The following is a 25,685-nucleotide window of genomic DNA, read 5'->3' on the forward strand; positions in this document are numbered from 1 at the left end:
CAACTCAGATTATACAAAGAAATTTAATCTGAAAACCAATGGTCCAGTCACTATGATATTTAAATAAAGTTAAATATGCAATGAATTGTACCACTTAAATGCTGTGGCTAACAGCTGAAAACTCAGCAAAATTTCTAGTGCAATGCACAGATTTTGCAACCTATAGGTATACAATTTTCCACATCAAAAACATTTACAAATGGTGTAATACTCTTATTTTAATAATGGAAGTTATAAAAGCAAAACATTGTGTGCTGGAAAACTCAAGAAATATAAATTCAAAGTTTATTTTGCATTAGATAAGAACTCATGGAAAATAAAGCCTAACCTTCCCAGGCATATGCTATCATTGGGAAATCATCCACTTACATTGGTTGTGGCCTAAAGTCCAGGGTCTTTGACATGTAATCAAAGGTTGATGTCCTTTAAATGCTGTAATCTAATTAAGTAGATGCTCCATTGAAGCATTAGTAGCAGAGTGCCTGTTAAAGTCCAGAGGGACAGTAAAAGATGAACTTAGAGAAAAAAGGAGAGTGGAAGAATAATCATCTGAGATTGGAATATTTGTCTCTTACATAGTCCCTCTCCCCATTCCCAGGTCCTTCTAGCCTTTGTCTATAATGGAGGATAGTGTTTCCTCAAATCTGAGACAATTATCAAATTATCAATTTTAGATACACCATTCGTTCGTGTGGAGCTAATTTTAAGAAATCAGCCAATTAAACTGACACAATGCTTTCTAATAACTTAGAATCTTTGACACTTGTTGAAAAATTTAGACATACATGAATATAACACTTCAAATATCACTCGCATGCACTTGTAAAATGAAAATAGAAATAAAAATAAACTGGCAAAGAAATACACAAACTTCTTTGCAGAATCTTACTCTTTTGGATAATTTCCAACAAAAAGTCATTGATAACTCTGTTTTCCCATAAAGTGTCATCCTCGGTGCCATACAGAGTATTGATTATGCTCTTAAAATATGCCCAAATATTGTCTTTGAGGTCTTCTTTCAAGCTTCCAACATCCTTTCAGTCTTGGTGTAGTGTCTTCTTGATCTTAATTGATTCTGACAATGGAAAAGTTTGGGTAACAGTCAAAAGACATAAACTTTCCTACTAATGCTCTCAAATAGTTTATGATAGAGATATCAAAGTTTTTATTTGCCATATGGTACAGAAGCAACAGACAAGGTCAAGTATGGGCGGGAAATAACATGCCATCATCTCCACCTGATCAGAGTCCACTTTAAGATTCCATCAATCATAAGACATGTCCCAACTTCAGAAAAATTAAAATGTGGAAAATGTGCAGCCTAGACTCAATAAAATTAAGTGTTCAAGCTGCCCCAAGTTAACTTTGTCAAGCTGAGTTAGGAATTTTGACACAATTCTTAAGTCATTAGACTGCTGATTAATTTAATCTGTCTGTCTATGTTACTTTCCCTTTAGTAAGAACCCCTCCTTCCTGCCCTCATAATCCATTACACTGAAGTCACCTACATTGCCCTCTATGCCTAGGTCTAGAGTTTGTAACACCAGCAAATTTTGCTCTCTGAATTTCTCCTCCCTTCATGAAGGACACCTTATAAACCATTTCTCTCAGCAAACGATCCAATATTTCTTTACACCAAGCAGTAAAACACATAATAAAATACTATCCAATTTAAAGGTCTATATCCCTTCTCTAGGACCACAGTATAGACGAGTTTCAGAACTCTTAATTGTTTAAAAAAAGTCATAAAGATACCACAGCACATGTACTATATCCTATGTAACCCCAATGGGGTCTAGAGTGGCACTCTGAAATCAAATGCTAATATTTCTATAGCAAAATGTATAAACAGTAATATTAAAAGGGATAAAGATCCTTGTAAAAGAAAAATCTGGGGCACAATAAAATTTTAAAGAGTTTATTTGAGTAAGAAATAATTCATGAATTGGGGAACACCAGACTAAATGAAGTTTAGTGTTCCAATGACACAGCTTCAGAGGCAAATATTTATAGGGTGAATAAGAAAACTAAACAAGTTATTTGACTAGTGGCAATTACAAAATTGCTTTTTATGGTTTACCTTGTTGGAAAGTCCCTAGTCACATAATCATATGTTAGTTGGCTGCTCATGATTGGCTAAGGTTAAGTTTTGTCTCTGTGTAATATAAGCGTTTACCCAAAAAGATCCGAGTTAACTTTTGCTTATGTTTGCAACTTAAGCAAGGCTAAGGCTCTCTTTAAAGCCTTGTTGGTTTTGTTTGGTAAGGCATTCTTCAGGCAGAGTCTCCATTTAATCTTGCTTTGACATTACCAATGACATCCCTTAAATTCAAGCTGGATTTTGCCACCAAATTAGACCAGATCAGGTGAATTTTGCTGCCAAGTAGGTTACACAAATCTATGACTTTTCCAAGCTAATGGGATTCGGAATTGCAGATATGGTGTTGTGGATATATATTAGGCATAAAGAATCTAGGTTGTGCATAGAGTTTAAGACATGAGCAAAAAGTGAATTACATTTTAGAAAGATGGAGAAAGCACTAGTTTTTCTCAGTTCCCCAGTAACTGCATCACATTTGGAGAAATGGACAATATCCACACCTAAGGTTCACCTAGTTGTTCTAAAAAGTTTCCTCACCGCATTATCTTCCTCCTTAAATATCCTTACCTCAGCAATGGCATCATGTACCATCAATTGCTCAAACCAACCACTGCATAGTTGTCCTTGGTTCCATTTTGATCCCTCCTCATATAACCTATCATGAAGTCTATCAATTCTGCTTCCAGAGTATTCTCTTCAATGTCATAGGACCTATAACATCCTCTCCATTTCTGTAGCTACTACCTCAGTCCAAGCCCATCATGTCTTCCCTAAATTAAAAGAACTTCCTAATTAGTCTTCTGTTTACATCCTTATCTCCCTGCTGCCATTCTGCATGTAGCAACCAGGGTCATTGTTCAGGCAAAAATCAGATGATCTCATTCCCCTGTTTAAAAATTTCAAAACTCTTAAAATGACTAAAAAGGCTTTTAATGACCCACCCTTTTCCTCCCACTCTCCCTTCACTTACTGCGCTTTAGTTGCTCTCATCCGCTTTCTTTCTTTTTGGCAAATAAGTAAGCTCCTTCTTCCTTTAGAGTCTTTTGCATTTCCTGCTTCCTCAAGGACACAGCTGGAAACATTCATTTCCAACCTTTGCCTTGCTGGTTTCTTCTGGGTCTTTAGTTGTCAGTGAAGACATAAATCCCTCAGCCATGACTTCTCTGGTTTCCAAACTAAAGTACATTTAATTCCCAAGCCCTCAAGGCAAGACCCTAGTTGATTTTCTTCAAGGTATTTGTTATTATTTGAAGTTATATTGATGAATTGTTTGCTGAGTTATTTATTGATCTGTCTCTGTCTTCTAAAATGTAAGCTCCATACAGGCAAGGACTGTTCACGAGTACATCTCTGCTGCCCAGAACATTGTCTGGCACACAGCAGAGGCTCACTGAATGTATTTCAAGCATAGAGTTAAAGTCAAGTAACTGATAGTTTAACATACTCATTTTATTATTGCAGTCATTCACATTACTTGTGTTCCTGGTCCATCTAGGTTGTGCTCAAATTAGAGTGGTCTGTGGATATTGCAGAGAATAATGATGCGTCCGGAATACGAGGCACAATTTTTATGTCTGGTATTTTTTTGTTGTTGTTAGTTTGATATTTTGCCTACCTAAATCAGTACTGTGGGTCTAAAACTTGGATTACATTTAATGAGGGTTTGTATAAGAACTATATGTATATGTGCGTGTGTGTGTGTAGATAGATAGATAATTCTAAAAAATATTTTATCCTTTTAATCCTCTGAAGAGAATAAGTGACTTGCCCATAGCTAAAGCGCAATCACACTTATTTTAAATTCCACATTCTTCAGAGTACAAACGTAAGGAAATGAATGCAATTATTCATTTTTAAACAAATTTAACCTTCTGTATGTAGATGATTTAAATGCAATTTTGGAAATAATGCTATTCTATAGTAAATGAAAATAAGTAGTTATTTTAGCTCTATGGATTTTGAAGAACATGGAGAAAGAAGAATTTATTGTGTCTTTATATCAGAAACAGTATCTTCTTTGTGGAAAAGCTCTAGAAGCTGGAGTCTCCAGATTTATTTCCTGCTACTCTCAGAGAAGATTTAAATAAAGTAAGAAAATCCCCTCATGAAAATAGCCTGGTTTACAAGGCTATCATTTGGAAAAGAACACCAAAAATCTGCCTTCCCCTACATTCTTGACCTCAAGGAAGATGTATTTTCAGTATAAAATTTAATGTTCTGGTTTAAAATGTGTAGGAATATTAACCTTCTTTTGGTGAAGAAAGTCCAGATTATCTATCAGGAGAAAACAATCTTATGTAATCCAATTGAAACTATAAGACGAAGATGTTTTGCCAACAAATTGCTAATATGTAAGTCATTTGGCTAGACCAACAGGGTGACCTTTCAAGCTAGCTCATGGGCTATTTATGCACTTATTTAAAGACCACCCTGCTATGTTGAGTGAAATAACATTTTCTTTGTCTTACTTTCTCATTTATTTGTTATGTTGCAATAAAGTGTATGTTTCCTTAAAAACAACACTCACACACCAAGAAATAGAATTTTAAATCAAAAAGTTGTCTTGAGGTTTATTTTCAACTCTTCAACACTTCTCAATGCTAACTAGATTTAGTGAAACTTCTTTTATAAGCGTGTGAAGACCTTTTCAGCAATGACTATCCCAGCTAATATTAACAACAAAGTCTGGGGTGTGATTGTAAATGACTTTTCATACGCCAAAAGTATTTTGTTGTTTGAAGTGTCAAACCCTTTTCTTAACTGGCAAATAACAAATTCTATATATTTATTGTGTATTACGTACACGTTGTTTTGAAATATGCATACATTATGGAATGGCTACATAGAGCTAATTAACATATGTATTATCTCACATACTTATTTTTTTTTGTGGTCAGAACACTTAAAATCTACTCTCATGGATTTTCAATAATACAATACATTGTTATTAACTGTAGACACCATGTGACAGTACGTCTCTTGAACTTATTCCTTCTAAATGAAATTTTGTGTCCTTTGACCCATATCTCCTCTACCCCTGCCTCCAGGCCCTGGTAACTACCGTTCTACTCTCTACTTTCAAATTCTTCTCTTATTGCTGGCTTTACACAATGACTGTAATCATTCCAGGAAGCGACCTCAAAGAAGCCATTTCCAAAAACATCATTTCCTAAACTAATTTTAAAATAAAGTTGCTGTAAGTTACTAAAAAAGAAACAATATATGCTAAGTATAGAAAATTTAGGGCTGGAGAAATGTTATTCAAAACATTTCTCTCTTCATATTTATTTAAGAAATTATATAATGTCAAAGAATAAATATTAATTTTTTGAAAGACACAAAAGACAGACATCTAAACCATCCAGATATAATATAATCATGGTCATGTAAAAATTATTGTAACCATAGAGAAGAAAAAAACCCATACTTGTAAGTTCTTTAATGGTTGTACTGACTTTATTTATATAATAATGGCATCATACATCTTTCACTGTATATTATTTCAATGACTTTCAGTAACTTGATTTTAAAGGATCTTTGTTGCCCTATTTCTCAGTCTTCTTCAAGGCCAGTACACATTGGAGGGAAAGCTATTTTTTCAAGAGGTGCAGTTTGTGACTGATATATGGAGACAAATCAGCCTGAATGGGGCTTATTTTGAGTCCAAGCCTATTGACTGAAAGAGAGAGGGCTGGAATTTAACCAGCATCCGCCATAAACTAGGCTATGTCTTTTATCAGCATATCAAGAAATAAGCTTGGATGCTCAACTCCTTAAGTTCCTCCACAGAGAGGGAACCACTGACGTTCCTCACTGCATTTAATCTCATTAATAATAATCTCCTGTTTGTTAAGTTCTGTTATAGACCTCATGTTACACATAAAGATACTGAGGCTCAAACATTCAGTCCGTGGCGGGCAAGGGTTTAAATCAAAGGACTCTGGTTGCAGGCTCATTCTATTTGTCATACTTCCTGGAGAGGGAGGTTGACTCACACCTATAATCATAGAACTTGGGGATCACGCCTATAATCATAGCCAAGGTAGGGCCAGCCACTTGAACCCAGAAGTTCCAGACCACCCTGGGGAACATGATGAAACTCCATCTCTACAAAAAAAAAAACACAAAATGTAGCTGGGTGTGGTGGCATGCCTGTGGTCCCAGCTACAAGGGAAGCTGGGAGGACACCTTGAACCTTGGAGACTGAGGCTGCAGTGAGCCTGGATTACAACACTGCACTCCAGTCTGGGCAACAGAGTGAGACTCAGTCTCAAAATAAATAAAATAAAAATAAAATAAAATAAATACTTCCTTTCCAAGCACTAGAGAACTGAGAGATTGGTCGAGAGAGTTAAAAAGGGCCAAAGCAGTGATTTTCAACATTTTATGAATAAATGATGAAATCTGTGTGTGTGTGTGCATGCATGCATGTGTACAGAAAGAGCACATGAAGACAGACAGAGATGTACAGATGGTTTTGGTAGAAAACACCAAGCTTTAAGAACAAGTGTAAAAAATATAAATATAAAGATTAAGGAACAGAGGATTAATACCATGATTGCCTATTCAGAAAAGAAGATTTTTGTCCTGAAAATTTCATTACTGGAAATCATTTCTCCAAAAGCATTTAGATCATCCTTTATTCACATTAAGAGGAATTAATTGCTTTCCATTTCAATTTATTTTTTCTTCAAGTTAGTCAGTTTTTTCCCTAGTATTATAGATTCATGCTTCATAGACAAGATTAACTTTTTTAAAAAAGTTTAACAACAAGGACGGTATGAAAGGATTAAGAGCTTGAACTTTTTCCTTTAGATTTCTTGGATTCAAATCAACTGTACCTCAGATTTCATATTTTTCTCCTGTAAAATGAAAGTTGTAATGATTAAATGAAAAGATATAAATAAAGCACTTAAGATACCTGATAAACATTAAATTACAGCTCTTACATCGAAATAACATGCAGAAGTGAGCATTTAAATGTCTTAGATAACAAAGATGCTTCCATTATCAACAATTCATACTAGACCTGCATTGGATTGTTGAATCAATTATCCAGTGAATAAAGTATTGATTGCCAGTCTCTCTAAATGTCCAAATAATAAGGGATTGTTAAAAAATTAATCATATTCTATGGGCACAAATGCTCTTTGCCTCTCTATCTTAAAACCACACACCAAACCACTCATGAATCACTTGAATCAGTCATTTAGAAGTGTCAAACCAGCATAACACAATCTAACAGTGTTCCTAATGTTACATCTTAAAAGATTTATCCACAAACAGGCAACATAGAATCATGACAAGCATTTTCCTTTTTGTACATAAAGTATGGGTATTTTGAGAATTTGAGAAGAACTATAGGTAGAGCATTTTGCTTCTCAGATTACTGGTTTAGTGATGGCTAGGCCAAGGACAATAGGGTTGAACAATTTATGCCCAGGATCTCAAGAATAAAACTGTATTGTCCCAAGTGGTAGCCCCAAAGCAGTTAGCAATTAGCGATTCTGAGCCTAGGGTTCTTTCTCTGCTTTCTAACCTCTTGCTGTTATTTGCCTGAGAGTGCTCAAGTCTGCTGATGACTGGGCACATCGTTTGAATGAATATGTGGCAGACTCCATTCCTGAAACCTGTGGCATCTGGGTGGAATCCGGATTGCCAACATGGCTCAGCTGATTGTGCACGTGCCTTATGTAATCTGATGGACTTCACATTACAATGTAACTATTGTAACATGTACCTGTGTTCCTTGCTCTGTGTGATTAACTCAATCCTGAGAAGAGTTGAGTTTGTTCACAGTTGTCAGTAATAAAGGAGTTACTTTAAGTGCTTAAAGGGATTTCTGAGACCATATGTATGGTAACATAATGTCATATTGATGAAGTAGAGACTTTGACTCATGTATGGATACCTAGGATGGGGCATAGACAAGGGCTCAATAACTATCTGTTGCTTGATGACTGAGTGAAGAAATGTATAAGGCAAAGCCTGGAAGTGAGTGAGTGAGGCAGGAAAAAGAAAAAATCTGGGTGTAGGTGGAAAGAAAGAAAGAAAGAATTAGGTACCTGTTAGATTCGTAGATCAATATGTTGTCAAAAGTTACAGAAAATTAAATACTCAACAAATTCCACACACATTTACAGCCACCTTCATGCGTTAGTTCACTGTTTCCCACATATCAGTCATTTGTTTAGTTCCTTCACAGTTTGTCATATTGAGGCAATGCCTACCTGTTATTTTCCTTTAAATGAAGCTTCAATCAACTGACCTTTTTAAAACGTGGCCCATTCTACACAGTATCACCCGCTAGATGATGGGTTTGGTGCTCTCAGTGCTCCTTATATTTTCTTTCTTATTTATTTATTTATTTATTTATTTATTTATTTATTTATTTATTTTTGAGGCAGCGTTTCGCTCTTGTGGCCTAGGCTGGAGTGCAATGGTGCGATCTCGGTTCACTGCAACCTCTGCCTCCTGGGTTCAAACAATTCTCCTGCCTCAGCCTCCCAAGTGGCTGGGACCTGCCACCACACCTGGCTATAGAGACGGGTTTTCGCCATATTGGCCAGGCTGGTTTTGAACTCCTGACCTCAAGTGATTCTCCTGCCTTGGCCTCCGAAAGTGCTGGGATTACAAGCGTGAGGCCCCCTGGCCACTTCTCATACTTTGATGTGAGCTCAAATCACCTGGGATAAAGTTAAAATGATTCTGATGCCATCAGTCTGGGTTGGGGCCATTTCTGCATCTCTCACAAGTTCTCAGATGAGTCTGAGAACCACATTATGAATATCAAGATGCTACATACATATTCTGATAAACACTTAAATACTTAACTAGCAACGTTTTAAAATTTATCTTCGTATCAAGTAAAATTGTTTCATATACCCCATCAGTGGTAAATTGAATGATATAAATATAAACACTCTACTGAGTTAAAAAAAAATAAATTTCCTTTGCTTTCTGGGAATTCACTGCCAAGAAGAAAGATAATTATGTAAGAAACCAAAGTAACATGTGCTATGGGCTATTCTAGAGCTCTGTACAAAATGCTCTGAGAAAATCCTAGAAATTTGGGGAAGACCATAGAAAGAGTAAAAAGTGTGTCTCTGAGCACGAAAATAATGATGGGATGTCTTTTGGTAGGCAGGAACTAGTTGGAGGGGTAAGAGGGTCAGGAAAGCCCAGAACCTGGGCTGTCTTCTGCCTGCCCCTACAGTTGTGAAGACTGTGCCCCATGCAATGGAACCCAGCCAGGGGCTGCATGGGTGTGCCACTTGTCCATTTCTGCAGACCTTCGCAGGACTGCATTGGCCTGTGTATTAGTCTCTTTTCACACTGCTGATAAAGACATACCCAAGACTGGGAAGAAAAAGAGGTTTAATGGACTCATAGTTCCACATGGCTGGGGAGGCCTCACAATCATGGCGGAAGGCAAGGAGGAGCAAGTCACATCTCACATGGATGGCAGCAGGCAAAGAGAGAGATGGGCAGGGAAATTCCACCTTATAAAACCATCAGATCTCATGAGACTTGTTCACTATCATGAGAATAGCACTGAAAGACCTGCCCCTATGATTCAGTTACCTCCCACTGGGTCCCTCCCACAATATCTGGGAATTCAAGATGAGATTTGGGTGGGGACATAGCCAAACCGTATCAGCCTGGAAGGGGCCATCATTTTGGTATCACCCATTCACAGATGGAGAAACGGTAGCTTTTTCAGCATTTATCTTCCTGGAAGAGGCTCCCTCTTTTTATTTATCTTCCTGGAGGGGCATTTTGATTCTAATTTGCACAGACATCATACAGCTGCTTCCCTGAACTATTTCCTTAGTACCAAAAGACATCCCATCCTTATTTAGTGCCACACACCGTGAATTATTTGCATAATTTCTTGTCAAATGGGTTTCAATTATCTTCTCGTTTCCCAACTTTCTATCCCATTAGTAGAAGGTAAGAGGATGGATTTAGGAAAGGAGAGGAGAGGATGAGAAAGCCCTAGTTCCAGCTCTCAGAGATTCCTGGCCTTTCTTCAGTATTCTATTTACCCTCTGTCACAGGCAGGATAATGGTCCCCAGAGATATTCATGTTCTAATCTCCTGAACCTGTAAATATGTTGTGTTACATGATGAAGGAGAATTAAGGCTGAAAATGGAATTAATGTTATTAACCGACTTTAAAATAGGGAGAGTATCTTGGAATATCCAGGTGGACCAGCTATAATCACAAGGTCCCTTAAAAGTGGAAGAAGTCTCAAACTGCCAGCCTCAAGCAATTTTCCCAGCTTAGCCTTCCAAAGTGCTGGGATTGCAGATGTAAGGCACTGCACCTGGACTAAGATAAATCACTATAAAGTATAATCTTTAAAAAAAAAAAAGTCTGTGTGTATATATAGATAGATAGATAGATAGATAGATAGATAAAGATATATATATATAAAGAATTTTCCAATTTTCTTTCTCAGAGAGAAAACTAGCAATTATTATTTCAAGTGTATTTTATTAGCCTATATTTATGTGTTAATTTGAAAAAATAACAGCTTGAGTTCAAGCTGGTATCAGTTTTTGTTAAATTCCTACTAATAAGGCAATAATTTAACCAGATATCATAATCACTTATAAAAACAAAATATTTTGCCATTAGAGGCCTGCACACACCCTCAGTGATATGCCCAACAACTTCTTGAATATTTTCTTCAACACCTAAAATTAATTACTACACAATTATAATTTGTTTCCATATTATACCTTGCTTCATATAAGTTCAAAAAATTATCAAACAATTATACATATGATTAATAGCACTAACAACATTTAAAAAATAACCATAACAATATTTCAGTAAGTTCAATACCTTTTGAGACATTATTAATTGTGTCAGTAACATATACTAATGGTGATAATACCTAGTATGTGTCTAGAAAGCCGGCTTGTTAATTTATTTGGCTTACAGTTAATAAAATGAACATTATTTATTTGGGGGAACAAAGCGGGAGAGGGAAGCAGGAGAGGAGGTCAAATGGTGTGATATGAGAAGGACTCCACACTCCTGGCTGGGGGAAGGGGCCATAAGCCAAAGACTGCAAGCAGCCTCCAGAAGCTAGGAAAGAGTAGGAAGTGGATTTTCTCCTAGAACAGTGGTCCCCAGCCTTTTTGGCACCAGGGACCAGTTTTGTGCAAAACAATTCTTCCACGGACTGTGGAGGGTGGATGGTTTCAGGATAGTTCAAGCACATTACATTTACTGTGCACTTTATTTCCATTATTATTATGTTGTAATATATAAAGAAATGATTATACAATTCGCCACAAAGTATAATCAGTGGGAGCCCTGAGTTTGTGTTCCTGCAACTAGACGGTCCCATGGGACCGTCACAGATGGGAGACAGTGATGGGAGACAGTGACAGATCATCAGACATTAGATTCTCATAAGGAGTGTGCAACCTAGATCCTCACATATGCAGTTCACAATGGGATTTGGGCTCTTACGAGAATCTAATGCTGTTGCTGATGTGACAGGAGGCGGAGCTCAGGCGGTAATGCCAGCGGAGCAATGGGGGAGCAGCCTACAGTACAGGTGAAGCTTCTCACCTGCCCGCCGCTCACCTGCTGCTGTGCAGTACCAGTCCGTGGCCCTGGGGGTTGAGGACCCCTGTCCTAGAACCTCCAGAAGTAACGCAGCCCCGACCACACCTTGATTTTAGCCCAGTCAGACACACATCAAACTTCTGGCCTGTAGAACTATAAGATAATAAGTTTGTGTTGCTTTAAGCCACTAAATGTGTGGTAATTCGGAACAGCAGCAATAGGAAACCAACATGACCTCTCGAGACCCAGAGACCCCTCTGGTTTGCCTCTTTCTGTTTCCAGGATGCTGCTTTTTTCTGGCTACATCTCCTACTTTTCCTTCACAGTCTCTTTTCCTGGCTTCTCTTTATCTCCAAAAATTGGTTCTTCTCCAGATTATGCAGTTACTTCCCTTTTCTCACTCTACAGGAATCACAAATTTGCTGAACACAGCCCAGATTCAGATTTCAGATATGTTTTCCTTGGCCTACAGGGTGTTTTTTCACAAGCCAAAGTGAAATGCATTTAGGCGAAGCATGCGTCCTCTAGATTTCCGTAACTCACACTACTCCATACTGTATTTTACCTGGCCTTCTTCCCTCATTTACATTATTTGCTTTGTCCCTAAACATTTTGAGTTGAGGATTCTTCTTCTACAACATACATATGTAATGAGATGTCAAGATGTTACTTTGAAAAGGATTCACGAATCACATAAGTTCAGGAAATGCCAAGTTAGACAAAGGTGGGTTGTTATATGTCAAGAATTAGGAGCCTCGATTATGCTAATTATCATATATCTGCATAGATAGAGTACAGGCACGCACACAGTATGCAGCTGTATATAGCATTCAGCATATCCCAAACTTGTATCCCTATGGAACTTTAGTGTGGCATCTTTAGGTTGGATGCTCCAACTGTACACATTGAGATATGTTGTTTAATACTCTCTTTTCATCTGTTTCCATTACTGCAATCATCACCCACATCTTGATGAATTCCCAAAGCTATAAATAAAGCCAGCACTTACAAAGCATGAACTGCATGGTACATACTGTTGTAAGTACTTTCATACATATAAGATGACTTACAACACTGATATGATTGATAGTAGACACTGTTTTTATTCTTATTTTACAGGTGAAGAAACAACTGAGGCCTAGATAAGTTATGCGTACAATGCTACGCAGCTAGAAAGCTACAAAGCTGAAGTTTGAACGCAACTCATCTTCATCTTGGTCCAGACTCTATGCGCAGAAGTACCCATACATCCAGCACTCACCTTGCTCTTGAGCAAAAGGTACGTGTCCAACTTAAGAAAGCGTTTACTACTAGAAATCACTGAAAAAATCATAAGTCATCTTAATCAGGTTGAATGCACTGCCCCAGAGATGTTCAAGAAGAGGTTCAACGACTTCTTAGGAGAGAGTTTTTTGAGAGGCACAAACATTGAAGACATCAAATCCAATCGTAAAGTCCTTCCAAACGGGAGATTGTAAAAGGATATAAAGGTCTATTCTGGGTGGGAGGATAACATGGGCAAAGGTAATGACTGTCTGGGAGGAGCAGAACAGTCTGGCTGTCATGAGAAATTCATAGAGAAGAGCAGTTCCCAGTAATGCTGCAAAGATCGGCTAGAATCAGATTGTGAGAGGCCTTGAATGTCAGCAAAATCGGGGTTTGGTCTGAATCCTCTTAATCCTTTAACTGATGGGAAGTGCTAAAGAGTTTCTCCTCGGGAAAGTGATAAAGTGTTGCCTTTTTTTTTTTCTGGTTTGGAGTTTTTTGTTTTGTTTTGTTTTGTTTCCGATGCAAAGGGTATGAAGGAAATTAATCAGACGACAGTCTTGATCTTCTGAAGAATGACTCAGTCAAACCTCTTTCGAATCTTCTCTTCCTCCCACTGCCCACAAGGTGGCACCAGAACTCAAAATCAGGACTCCTTGGAAGGTTGTCTCACTGTTCCAAGCCTTTACTGTAGGATGACTCCTATGAAGATACTTGTGAGGTGAACATGTCAAAATATATTTTTATTACCAATTTCTAATCAGCCTCTTCATTCACTCTGGGGTATTTGTACAGGAGTTAACAATTTTCAGCTTAACCGACTGCAACGTTCTGAGGAACTTCTGGGGACGGTGCCAGTTTAAGAGACTGTTGTAGACCAAAATCATAAACAACACATCCTACAGAAAATGCTAATGACCAGCTGGAAGTTGATACAGTGGAATTTGTTCCACCCTCGATGACTTCCAGAAGTGGGGAGCTGTTCTAGTTCACAAGACGGAGAGGCTTTTCAGGTGGCTGGTTAAATTACCTCTTTGACACTTAACTCTAGTTAGGATGTGGAAGGAGATGAAAGGCTGAGCCAACTTATTACCTAATTCTTCAGGAAAGAAATGTGAGAGTACAGCTCTGTGTCCCTCTTTCCTTCCGAGTGCCCTTTCACGCTATCAACTAGTTTACACTGCTGAGGGCTCGCTCCTTTACATATCTCTTAAGCAACATTTTTTTCTTAATGTCACAGTTCTGCTTTTGTCTTTTTTAAAAAAAAAATAATGAGAGGGAAGTAGGCTTTCAATTTGCTGGAAAGTTTCTGTTCTCACCAATCTCTATAAAAAGCAATCATACTTGGTCACTTGTAAATATGCCTAGTACACGTATCAGGATTCCTATTTTAAACATCTAAGACTAGTTCATATGATTCAAAATTTCAAAAGGCAAAATGGTCTAGCACTCAAATCACAGGTAAGTGGGCACATGGCATTTTTCCCTAAATCCTTCAAACTGAAATTTGAGGAGGAAATACAAAGTTCGTGAGCGTGTGACAAAGCGGGTATTGTTTAAAGATAAAGGGGCTTTTGTCTAAATACCATGGTCTCAATTTCCCAGGTTCTAGAGAAAAAGAAAAAAAAAATGTATATACTCTTTAATTTTGTTTACTTGAAATTCTTATGTTTTAGTTTTTCCAAACCTGTCTCTTCTAAAATGGGCAGCAGAAAAGTGAGGCTAATATAGATGATAGACTGATGGACTTGGATAAATAATTAATGGCCTGGAGTAATTAGCTGGAAGATGTTTAATCATTAATTTGTCTGAGTCATCAGAAGCATTTGAGCTTACCGATAAAATATTCCACTAATCATGAGTATGTATATTTTGTCAAGATGGAAATTAATATGAGATGAGAATTAAAATTAAAATACGGGACAAGTCTATTTGGTCTACTCTTTGTTTGTTAAAGATAAATGAAATTTTGCTTTCCTTTATTGTACCTAATGAGAAAAAAAGGTACATAAATTATATCTGTACATATAACCAAGAAGTCAAACTTTTTGGTTAGAGAGGCAAAGTAGCTGGCAAGCTTTGTCTTTCTTTAGGGACTTATTTAGGGGGTAGGAGAGCAAAAACGAAAACACTTCATTATTAAAGTATCTGGTGAACAATTAGGCTTCTTCCAGAGGATTTAAGGGGAAAAAGGTTCTTTAACATAATGCAATTTATGGCTGTGTTCTTCAATGTGGTGTTTTCCAATACAATTTTATTACAGGCTCTAAATTATACTTTCACAGGAAAGATCTGTCTTTAAACTTTTAGGTCAGAATTGTTCAGATCTTTTCACACTGAATCAATCAGGTTTAAAGCTGGCAAAATCCTTGGCAGCCTTGTAAATCTTTCAAAAGATGTTATCCAATTACCCTTCATGGGCCACAGGATTCTACAGCGTGACTATTTCCTTCTCTATGAGGAATTAAGTGCTCATGAGAGGTTAGAAACCAATGGAGTTGAAAAGTAAGGTTCTGCATTTTTCCTCCAGTTCACATGGTAGAGATATAGGCAGCTACTAAGATATCCTGAGATTTGCCAGACATTCTGACCTAAACAGTGGCCCTCTTGGCATCATTAAAGTTGTAATTGTTTTAAATCAGGAAAACAAACAAACAAAAAATGTTAACACCAGAATGGTTCTTGTTACAAAACCTTATTTTTGGAGCTGTATTAAGGATTTACCAGAAGAACGTGATCCAAATGGAAAGCGTAAGAGATCACTATTACTCTTAGTTACTTTTGCAAGAAAAACATTTTTAGGTACAGTCAGTAAATACACAAGGGATTGAAAAAGAAAACAACAAAAAAGGATAAAGGTACTTCTTTAGTCTGTGTTGATCTAAAAAATGTGCTTATTTTCCATTTAAAAAACACATATTAATCTCTGTTAGTTCTTCCTCTTCTAGGTTCCCGATATAGAATACTAATAAAAGGCTAAGGAGACATTCAATTTATATAAAAGCCTATTTCATGCCACTTGGTTTCAAGGGAGAAAATAATCATAGGCAGAATCATTTGAAAATAATTTTTCAAGGGAAAATGTGAACATGTAGCTAGATTCCCTCACAGAAGTTAGGAAAGCACAGCTTTCCTTTGTCATGTAAAAAGTGGAGGGGAGGTTATGGGATTCCAGCTGCACCTTTGACCTCAAGGCTTCTTGAGTCACTCACTTGTCATGACCTTTGACCTTTGGCAAATCATGCCCCTGTCTGTTTCGCTTGATTTTTACTACCTACAACAAAAGGCGTTTTCCCCTCTGGAACACATAAGCAGAAGTCATATAAATGTTTGCAAATAGTTTCTCTGCCAACCATCAGGCGAAGAGAGAATAAGTATAAAAGAAAAAATTACAAAGCACGGAGGAAAATGCTCTAACGTTTAAAGTTTCCTCCAGTGGCGTAGATTGATTTCAATAACTACAGTGTAAACACTTGGATTCATGTTCCCTCTTAAAAATCTTTACTTTCTTTGATTTAAAATATAATGTAGTAAGAGGTGGAAAGATTGGTGCTTTAATAAATTATACTTCTTGTACTTTGCACTCTAGTCACTAAAAATTGCAGACATCATCTCACAGCTGTGTGTCATCAATACCTCCTTTTACTCACTTTCTAGATTGTTTCCATTTCCAAAGACATGCAATTCCTTTTATCAACATTGTGAGTGAAAGGTGAATATGTGCAAACATTGGGAATAAAAGGTAGTGTTGGAGCTAACTCAAGTACAGGAGAGGAAACCAGGCTTGCAAAAGCGTAGGTAGAAGCTCTCCGGGTAGAATATTCAACCACTTAGCACGTACAGTTCTAAGTGCCAAACCTCATTTAGTCTTTACGATAATAACTATTCAGAATCTATTTAATACACACTGCTGATTGGTAACACATGATTCGAGTTTTCACAAGTTTTCCTTTCTAATACTCAAGTTTGTTTGCTTGCTTGCTTGCTTGTTTTAAGCAAGAAATAAGGGGGAAAAAAGCTTGAAGATACACATTAATAAAAGTGTCTAGAAGGTTCGACACAACGAAGAATGATGTATACTTTTTCACCAAGATGAGAATGAATGAAATCTCTTGGATCATAACACTTTAGGATTTGTCTACTTATGGGATGTTCTGTGGTTATTTTTACTGCCCAGCCAGCATGGAGATTCTTATTTTTTTCTTTTTGCATCAAGACAGAAGCATTTTAATATTTGCTTTGGGAATAGTTTTATTTTTAGCTATTTCCACCCACTTTTTGCATTCATTCACAGTCCACTGTTTTGTTTTTTCCTGGCAGTTTCTCTTTCTCTGAGGCTCAAAATACATGTTTGATACTTCGAAAACAGTGAAAATTGGCACCATAATGAAGTCAGTTTAGGTGAGCCAATACACCTGGCTCAATCAAACTTTAAAAGGAAAATTAAGAGCTTGCCAAATAAATGCTCATTTAGTTAAAACCTTTGCAACAAAGACTTTCAATATTTGTAATTCATTTTAAAGAGAGTTGAAAACAAAATCTCTTCTAAAATTCTCACATAAATCTGTTTATAGCAGTGTATCTGCAGCCTATAGTTTTTATGGTGGCTACACAGAAAAAGATTAGACTAAAAGATGCTCAGAGGGTTAAAATATTACCCTTCCTGAGTTAGAGGTAGGGTCATTTGAATGGGCTGATAACTGTTGAGAAAATACTTAACAGTGGCCAGCCTGTGACATCCTACGCTGCCTGAATGTACTTTTTTCTAATTTTCAGATCTATCACCACAATACCAAATACTTCCTAGAGCAGTCAAAATTCTTTCCCCTCAGATCTTAGCTAAGGGTCCTATGGTTTCCAATTAAAACTCTCAGGATTTAGTTTTCATTACCTTTCCACTAGAATATTTATGACTTCCTGTAGAGCTAGGCTTCAATAGCTTTTAACCATATGGAAATTTGGGCGAATTTGTTGCATTGCTTTCTTACTTGAAAGGTCTGAAAGTTGAGTTGATAGGAAATAGATTCCTTAATTTCATGAAAATCTGTAACACATGTCATCTGAATGAGATAACTAAACGACAAATATTATCCATGTTTTAATTTTTTTCCCCTATGTTAAGCCATTTGAATGAATAATGTCACTGACTTTCTCCATCCTCCTGAGGGATGGGTGCAGTTTTTATAGTCATGATAAAAAAAAATTTAATACTACTATGTGAGATAGTAAACAAATTTTACTTTAGGCTTCACATGGCTAATAGTGACTGTAATTTCTTTATGACCCTTTTGATGTCAACCTGTATCTACTATTAGCTTTCTCCAGAGCAAGATACTTTTGAAATGCAAAAGATCACCCTCACTGTCCTCCCTCCCCCAACCCACCCTAACCCTCCACCCGGAGTCCTGCATAAAATATCTCAGTGGCTATCCATTCAAATGGAGCAGGGTTTCTCAACTATGGGATAATTCTTTATTGGGGTGGGTTGGGTGGACTGTCTTTTTTTATTTTAGGAGGCTTAGCCTAATCTCTACCCTCTAGATGCCGGGAACATTATCCCCAAGTGATGACAACCAAAAACATCTTGAGACATTGCTAAATGTTTCCAGGAGGGGGAAATTGCCCTCAGTGATAAACCAGTGAGATGGAATGAAATCCTCCAGAATGATTTAAGGAGTTTTCCTACCTATTACAGTCTGTAATAGTCAGGGTTCTCCGGAGAAACTGAACCAATAGGATGTGCATATAAATAGAGAAAGAGATTTATTATAAAGAGTTGGCTTCCATGATTATGAAGACTAGCAAGTCCAAATCTGTAGTGTAGACAGGTAAACTGGAGACCCAGGAGAACCAATGGTGCAAATGAAATCTGCTGGAGAATTCATGTCCCTCAATGATCCCTTTCCATTATCCCCATGCTTCAGCCAAACAGACCTTATTTCATTTCCTTGAATATATGCTCTTTCTCATCATGGGATCTTTGCACATGATATTCCCCAATCCTGGAATACCTTTTCCCACTACACCCTGCCATTAAACAACTAACTCCCTCTTTCAGTTCAACCTCAATTGCACCTCTTGCAATTATAAATTCTTCCCAATCTTCCTGAGTAGATGAAGTCTCCCCATTATTTGCTGTTATAGCACTTACACATCTTCCTCAAGACACTTATCACTTTAAAGTCTTTGAGGCTTTTAAATGTTTGCTTTGCTCTATATCCCCAATACCTAACATACAGTAGGTATTCATCAAATATTTGTTGACTGATCAAATAAATGAATTCACATTTACTCAAAATATGGTATCCTTTTTCTGGCAATCACTGGCTTACTGAATGATGTTATAATGGTCTGAATCACAAGCTTCTATGCATGAATATCAGAAAGTCAATATAGCAATGCAGCATGCTTATTTGACAAACATTCATTGTCAGCTGCCTATGGGCTATTAGAAAAACTTCGGATGCCTTAGACTCCACTGCCACTGTTTCTTATTGCAACTCCTTGAAAACTATAAAATGCATCACTTTATTTATTGTAGCATAAAATCTGTAATGAGCATTCATAAATGTGCATTACATATCTTGGAATTTAATGATTTGGGGAAAAGTAGTATGAAAGGAAAATACATCTTGGGGCCCCAAAATCACTAAGCTAAAGGGAAAAATCAAGCTGGGAACTGCTTAGGGCAAACCTGCCTCCCATTCTATTCAAAGTCACCCCTCTGCTCACTGAGATAAATGTGTATGTGACTACCTCCTTTGGAGAGGCTAATCAGAAACTCAGAACACAAGCATCTGTCTCTTATTTACCTATGACCTGGAAGCCCCCTCCACACTTCAAGTTGTCCTACCTTTGCTTCCAGTTGTCGCAGCCTTTCTGAACAGAGCCAATGCTCATTTTATACAAGTTGATTGATGTCTCATGTCTCCCTAAAATGTATAAAACTAAGCTGTGCTCTGACCACCTTGGGCATGTGTTGTCAGGACCTCCTGAGGCTGGTCATGGGCATACGTCCTTAACTTTGGCAAAACAAACTTCTTAAATTTACTGAGACCAATCTCAGATGTGGGGAGTTCACATTAAGTATGCCAGTTACTCATTTATTGCCCCTGTGCTTCAAATTCACCCTTCATTGCCCTGCTTTGGAACATTGGAGATGGAACCCTAAAAGACTTATCTCTTGCTAGTCAGTATCACGTTAATCTTTGTCAGTGGGAGACATCAGAGGAGGGACAGTGCCAGAGGAAGAGACTTCTCTTGATTTGGTTGCTTCCTTTCTTCTTGTTTTATAGTGTACCAATTGGAGGTGTGTGTCCAAGAGGTGACGTGGCACATGCCCTCCAGCCAGTTTTGCTTGGACCCCAGTGGAAGGCTTTCTGAATGCCAGTTCCTACCTGGATTTCCCAGCTCACCAGTCCCAGCCAACTGGCCATGGACCAGATTTGGCCTGAAGCAGTCCAACTTCTCTGCCATCCAGTAGGTCCAGCCACAATGAATTTAGATTCCAATGAAGTCTGAATCTTAGTGCTGGAGAGGAACCCCCTTCTCCAAGTGTATTTCTTCATTTGGGACGTTCGGAGAATTCAAGGGAATTCCCTGAATTCTCTTTTATACTCTCTGAGTGGCTACTCACCTGCTACCAGTTAGTAGTTCTATTAAATATTCCTTGATAAATTACTGGTGTTGATTCTGTTTCCTTTTTGGACTCTGTCTTGTACAGTAAATCAATGAGTAAGAAGTCTGAATACATAGACATTTACTCAGTCTGAATTCAAGAATATTCTGCGTTTCTAGGCTAAAAAAAATGTTAGCAAGCAGAGCTTTTTAAAGACCTAATGTAATGATCAGACTCCAAGGAATAGATCTTTACTGTTGGATGGAGCCCAAGAGGCCACCAGCCTTTCCAGTTGAACCATTCTGGTCACCCAGAGGTGAAGTGGCTTTGTTTATGGAGTGGCTGTGTGGGACATGCTGGGAGGCAGCTCCTCCTTGAGATTTCTCTGGCTGCCGCTGAGGACCCTCTCCAGGAGCTGCACCAGATGATGCACTGGTGTTTTTATGAGGACCCATGGGAGGGAGAAAGTTCTCTCGAGTCTAAGAACTGGGAATAGTTACGCTTCTTCTGAATGACTCCTTCGGATTTAGCTCATGGACACTGTGAAACATGTAACTGCTTGGTTTCTATTTAGAACAGTGGCCAGAAAGGTCAGGAGCAAAACCGTGGCTCTCTCCGGGGAAGCAGGCAGTGCCCCATGACAATGACACTTTACATTCCTGCTCCTCTGGCTTAGCCTCAGTTGTTTTCCACCCTGCTTTTTCCCTTGCCTTGATTGCCTCATGTATTTATTATTGTTATCCTATTATATACATCACTTTAAAACATCCATTTAAAAGTGAGTTGGCTATAAACAAAATATCCAAGTATAAATCTGTTCTGCTCAAGCTGACTTCATTGTTCTTTTTATTACTGTTTCCTTGCAGCAACAAAGAATTCAAATACTTGTACCTTCCTGCGAACAGGTGCACCTCGGAGACCCAAGAGCAATTTGTTCAGATATTTCGAAATTTCCTTTACTACTTGCTTACCTAATTAATATGTTTAATAAATGTCCAATTTCATATCAAAATCACAAAAATTGTTAGTCTGGGCTTTATCAACTTTTTAGTAATTTTTTCAATGCAAAAGTATCCAAATTGATCACATTTGACTATTACAAGGCTGGCCACAGGCTCAGAAAAATAAACTTTTATTTTTTCTTATTTCTTTATCAAATTATATTATCAAAATATGGTTTCTTTCAAAGATAATCATTTAGCAATATTCCACTAATTGTGGGGGAAAAAATTTGTGTCCTTTCTCTTTATTTTTGTGTTCTTATTGTTTTTTCTGTGCTGAATAAGCAGCTTTCTTTCTCATGTCTCTCTAGGATGGTGAGAGATGACTATTCAAAACGTTATTTACACCTAGACTCCCTCAAGTTTCTGTGCTTCCATGGCCAGACTTCCACAGCTATCATTTATCACGGGCAGTGACTCATACCTTGTAGGGGCAGAATAAATATTTGCTGAATAATCCTCAGAGCTGCTACCAAAAATGGGAAATCTTGGAAACAAAAAAGCAATCACAGAAAATAAAGTAACTGCAGCTGTGGAAACAGAGAAACCATATGATATTCTTGCTTTTCTCTTCATAATTCCTCCAAAGAGAGGCAGATTTTGTTTCTCTGTACTATAGCTGAAAAACAACGTAGCTTTGTCTTCGTCTGATTTCAAAGAAGTCCAAACAATGTTTTTTTTGTTTTCCTTTACTTCAGAGAAAACATGACACTTTGCCATTGGTAGATACTCATTCTTTTTGTTAAGTATCTATGTGAGAGTTTGACAGTGTTTTTATGCAGATAGCCCTGGTAACCTTGGTTCATACTCCAGAAGGCCTTTGGTGAAGAAAAGTCAGGAAAATGGATCTACAGACTCGTCTAATGGGAGAAATTCGGAGAAATGGGCCACAGGAACAAATGACAGAAACAAATAAAAAAGAAGTGTAAATGAACTAATAAAGAGTCAGTGCCTCTGCTCTCCTATTGCTGTAACCAGCACATTACTAGACGTAGCCTTCTCTTTGTCTCTTATTTAACCCTGAGCATGGTTCATAGATAAATGGGCCAATGTCCTTTTAACCATCAGATTTTCCATTTATTTCAGAAAATATAAGATCAGTTGTCCATGTGATTCAATTGGGTTACTGGATTAGTGCCCTTCATGCCTTCAAACATACTCTTGTACCTATTTGCATCACCCAAGTCTTTGATCTTCCAAAATAAAGCCTGTGTTTTTCTCAGGGCCCTTCTAGGATGATTAGCTCAACTGAATCAAGGAGGAATGAACCCTTATCTCTGAACACCCTAAGTTCCTCATGCAAGTGAGCTAACAGAAATCAAAACAGACAAAGGAATTGCAAAAGACACATTTTAAATACCATATCCTATCAGTTGATATTTTATTAAAATGGGTGACTAGATTTTCAGACTTAGGTCTTACAAGTAATTTGTTTTTGAAATTAGTAACAGGAAAATACATTGACATTTTCCAGCTTTATCAATCATGTGAAAAGTTTTGATGAGCACTTTTAAGACATTTTAATAAAAACAACCTTTTCCTGTAGTATGTTAGCCTTTGGTTAAGGAAAGCATGCATGTTGTAAGTGTAAGTTCTCCTGGCACAGAGATGTAAGTATGACCAGGAAGATAAAAGGCAGTGGTGTAGCGAAACAGAGCTATTCAGATATGTGTACAGACAGGATCCCTGGGAGCCAAGGGATGCTGTGTTGTGATATGCTGCAGTTACATCTGCTCTTGTCCTGTGTGGTCAGCTCGCTTCGGATAAGATGTGGGATCTCTGAGGAATTAAGTCAGGACCTCAATCTAACCAACAGAGAGCCTGTCATTGGCATTAGCAATGGCATCGGCCCTGCAGTACGCAATAGCTGAGCTTCCCCTTGACAACCACAAAAGTTCCTCAAAGGCTGTCTGCAGGATAATGTGAGCAACTAAAGAGGAAGAGAAGCATGGCATGCACAGTACTTAGTAATGGAAATATGACAATTCCTGTTGCTATTTTTGACGAGTGCAAAATTACAATGGGGATAAGGCAGTCTAGAAAAGGCTATGGCTTTAGTGCGCTTAGTTTGGGGGTGAAAGTAGAGATAAGGGTTGGTACAGTTAAAAATAAATGATTCTGTTACCATGGTTTCCTTCTTTATAAATTCTTTTCAACATGAATTGCTGTTGTTGTGTTTAATTTTAGATTCATGCAGATTTTCAACAAATAAGAATTCCTATACATCTGAAAAATGGTTTTTTAAAGCTGTAGGAAAGGTTTTTGGCAGTCTGGTTTAAACATTTCTAAGCAAACTAACATGCAGGGTTCTGGCTTTTAGACAACTACCAAAGGAAAGTGAATAAAGAGAATGAGAACTTAAAGAACATATAAGGCTACATTTAATGTTCTGATTAAAACATAAATTCATATTATTGTAACATTTAAGGGCATGCTGAGTATTAAATACTGCCTCTCAGAACCATAGAAATACAGGTGTTCCTCCTATAAAGTAACTCTCTTGACAATGTACCCATAAAAGATTTCAGGTATCAAACATTAATTTACATAAATATGTATTTATTAATATCAAAGGCTCTAATTGTGTTTTCAAAATCTGTCATATTACCTCAAATACAATTCCATTTTCTTGAATAGGGTATCAGAATTACTTATAATTTATACCCACTCTAAAACACCTATGTTTCATTTTTTTTAAAAATAATAATGGATATTTCAAATTTGGAAAACATAAATGAAAAGGAAGAGTTGACTTTACCAAATAAATTATTTTCCTTATGCATTCCTTATGGCATCATTTAAATAATGAACTCCCCCACCACAATTAAAATAGGACTTGATTTTTTAAAAGAAAGAAAATCAAATTACCTATACAGAAATGCATTATAATGCAGTTACAATGTACACAGCAGTAATACAGTTGCAGTAGTACAGGATGGAATTCATTACAACTGAAAGGAAATGAGTGAACTATATTTGTCTTTATAGACTTATTTTCTAATTTCATTACTCTGACTTATTATAGTACTTAATTATTTTCTTAATTGTACATTTTGTCTTTTAGTCATAATAGTTCCAATTTTGCTAAATTTTTTTTAAATCTGAAAATTTAGAAAATAAAAAGTAATCCTTGTGGTATTTTAGTTCAATTAAAGTTGAAACAGAAGCTGACAATATTTCTCTTGATTTATCCTAAATTTAAATTAACATATACTGATTTGTGGTTTGGTGAGGGGTGGTGTGTGTGGTGTGCTTTGGAGGAAGGCAATGGACTTGATTATTAAGATATTTCAATTAATTGCAAGTCATTGCCCAAGTTGATGTCATAATTGTATCAGTCTCCACTTCTGCCTGTAAGTATAAGGAAATTTCCTCATGTTTTTTACTATTTCCATAATATAGTAATCATGCAAAAAATGTGAAAATTCAGGTGTGAAATTTTCATGAATAGATCAGAGCTGCTCAGAGCCGATTTTACCCAGTGTCTGTTCTTTCCAGAAATACGTCTGGGAGGTAGTATGGCCAAGGACATACTACTTCAGTTTCTCTAAGCTTTGTTTGTGGCTAACTTGGAAGAACAGCTGATCAGCTTCTTCCTGATGGCAGCTTGCCTCTGTCATGAAGCTAAAAATCCCAGGGGCCTTTGGATTAAAGTGCAACCGCAGCGGTTCTGTGGCTATTAAATCATTTAGCTTCGCTATGAAAGCATAAGGTACATACCACTGGCTGTGACAGACTAGTGTTGACTGGTCTTCATACCCAGAACAACTAGAAAAGCTTGAGAAAATACTTTTCAAGAATCTGCTTGAGGCTAGGCGCGTGGCTCATGCCTGTAATCTCAACACTTTGGGAGGCCGAGGCAGAAGGATCACTTGAGGCCAGGAGTTTGAGACCAGCCTGGGCAACACAGGGAGACCTTGTTTTTACTTAAAAAAAAAAAAAAAAAAAAAGAGGGGAAAAAAAAAACATAAGCCAGGCATGGTCCCAGCCCATGTCTGGGAGGTTGAGGCTAACAGTGAGCCATGAGCATGCCAGTAACTCTATCTTTGGCAACAAAGCAAGACCATGTCTTAAAAAAAAAAAAAATAGAATTTGCCTGAAAGTTTTAAA

At 37.3% G+C, this 25,685-nt stretch overlaps 1 long non-coding RNA gene across 1 annotated transcript in view; it reads right to left on the reverse strand.

Moving 5' to 3' along the window:
* Positions 1-6,724: 6,724 nt before the first annotated feature.
* The window catches only part of LOC126940795 (uncharacterized), an 84,928-nt gene continuing 65,967 nt past the window's right edge, over positions 6,725-25,685 (reverse strand). Inside the window, exons 3-4 of the long non-coding RNA XR_007720922.1 lie at positions 10,278-10,463; positions 6,725-6,963 (exon numbers count right to left, since the gene is read on the reverse strand). This is a non-coding gene — a long non-coding RNA (uncharacterized LOC126940795). The remainder of the gene's footprint in view (positions 6,964-10,277; positions 10,464-25,685) is intronic.

This window comes from Macaca thibetana, chromosome 17, assembly GCF_024542745.1.
Source record: "Macaca thibetana thibetana isolate TM-01 chromosome 17, ASM2454274v1, whole genome shotgun sequence".
Taxonomy (NCBI): domain Eukaryota; kingdom Metazoa; phylum Chordata; class Mammalia; order Primates; family Cercopithecidae; genus Macaca; species Macaca thibetana.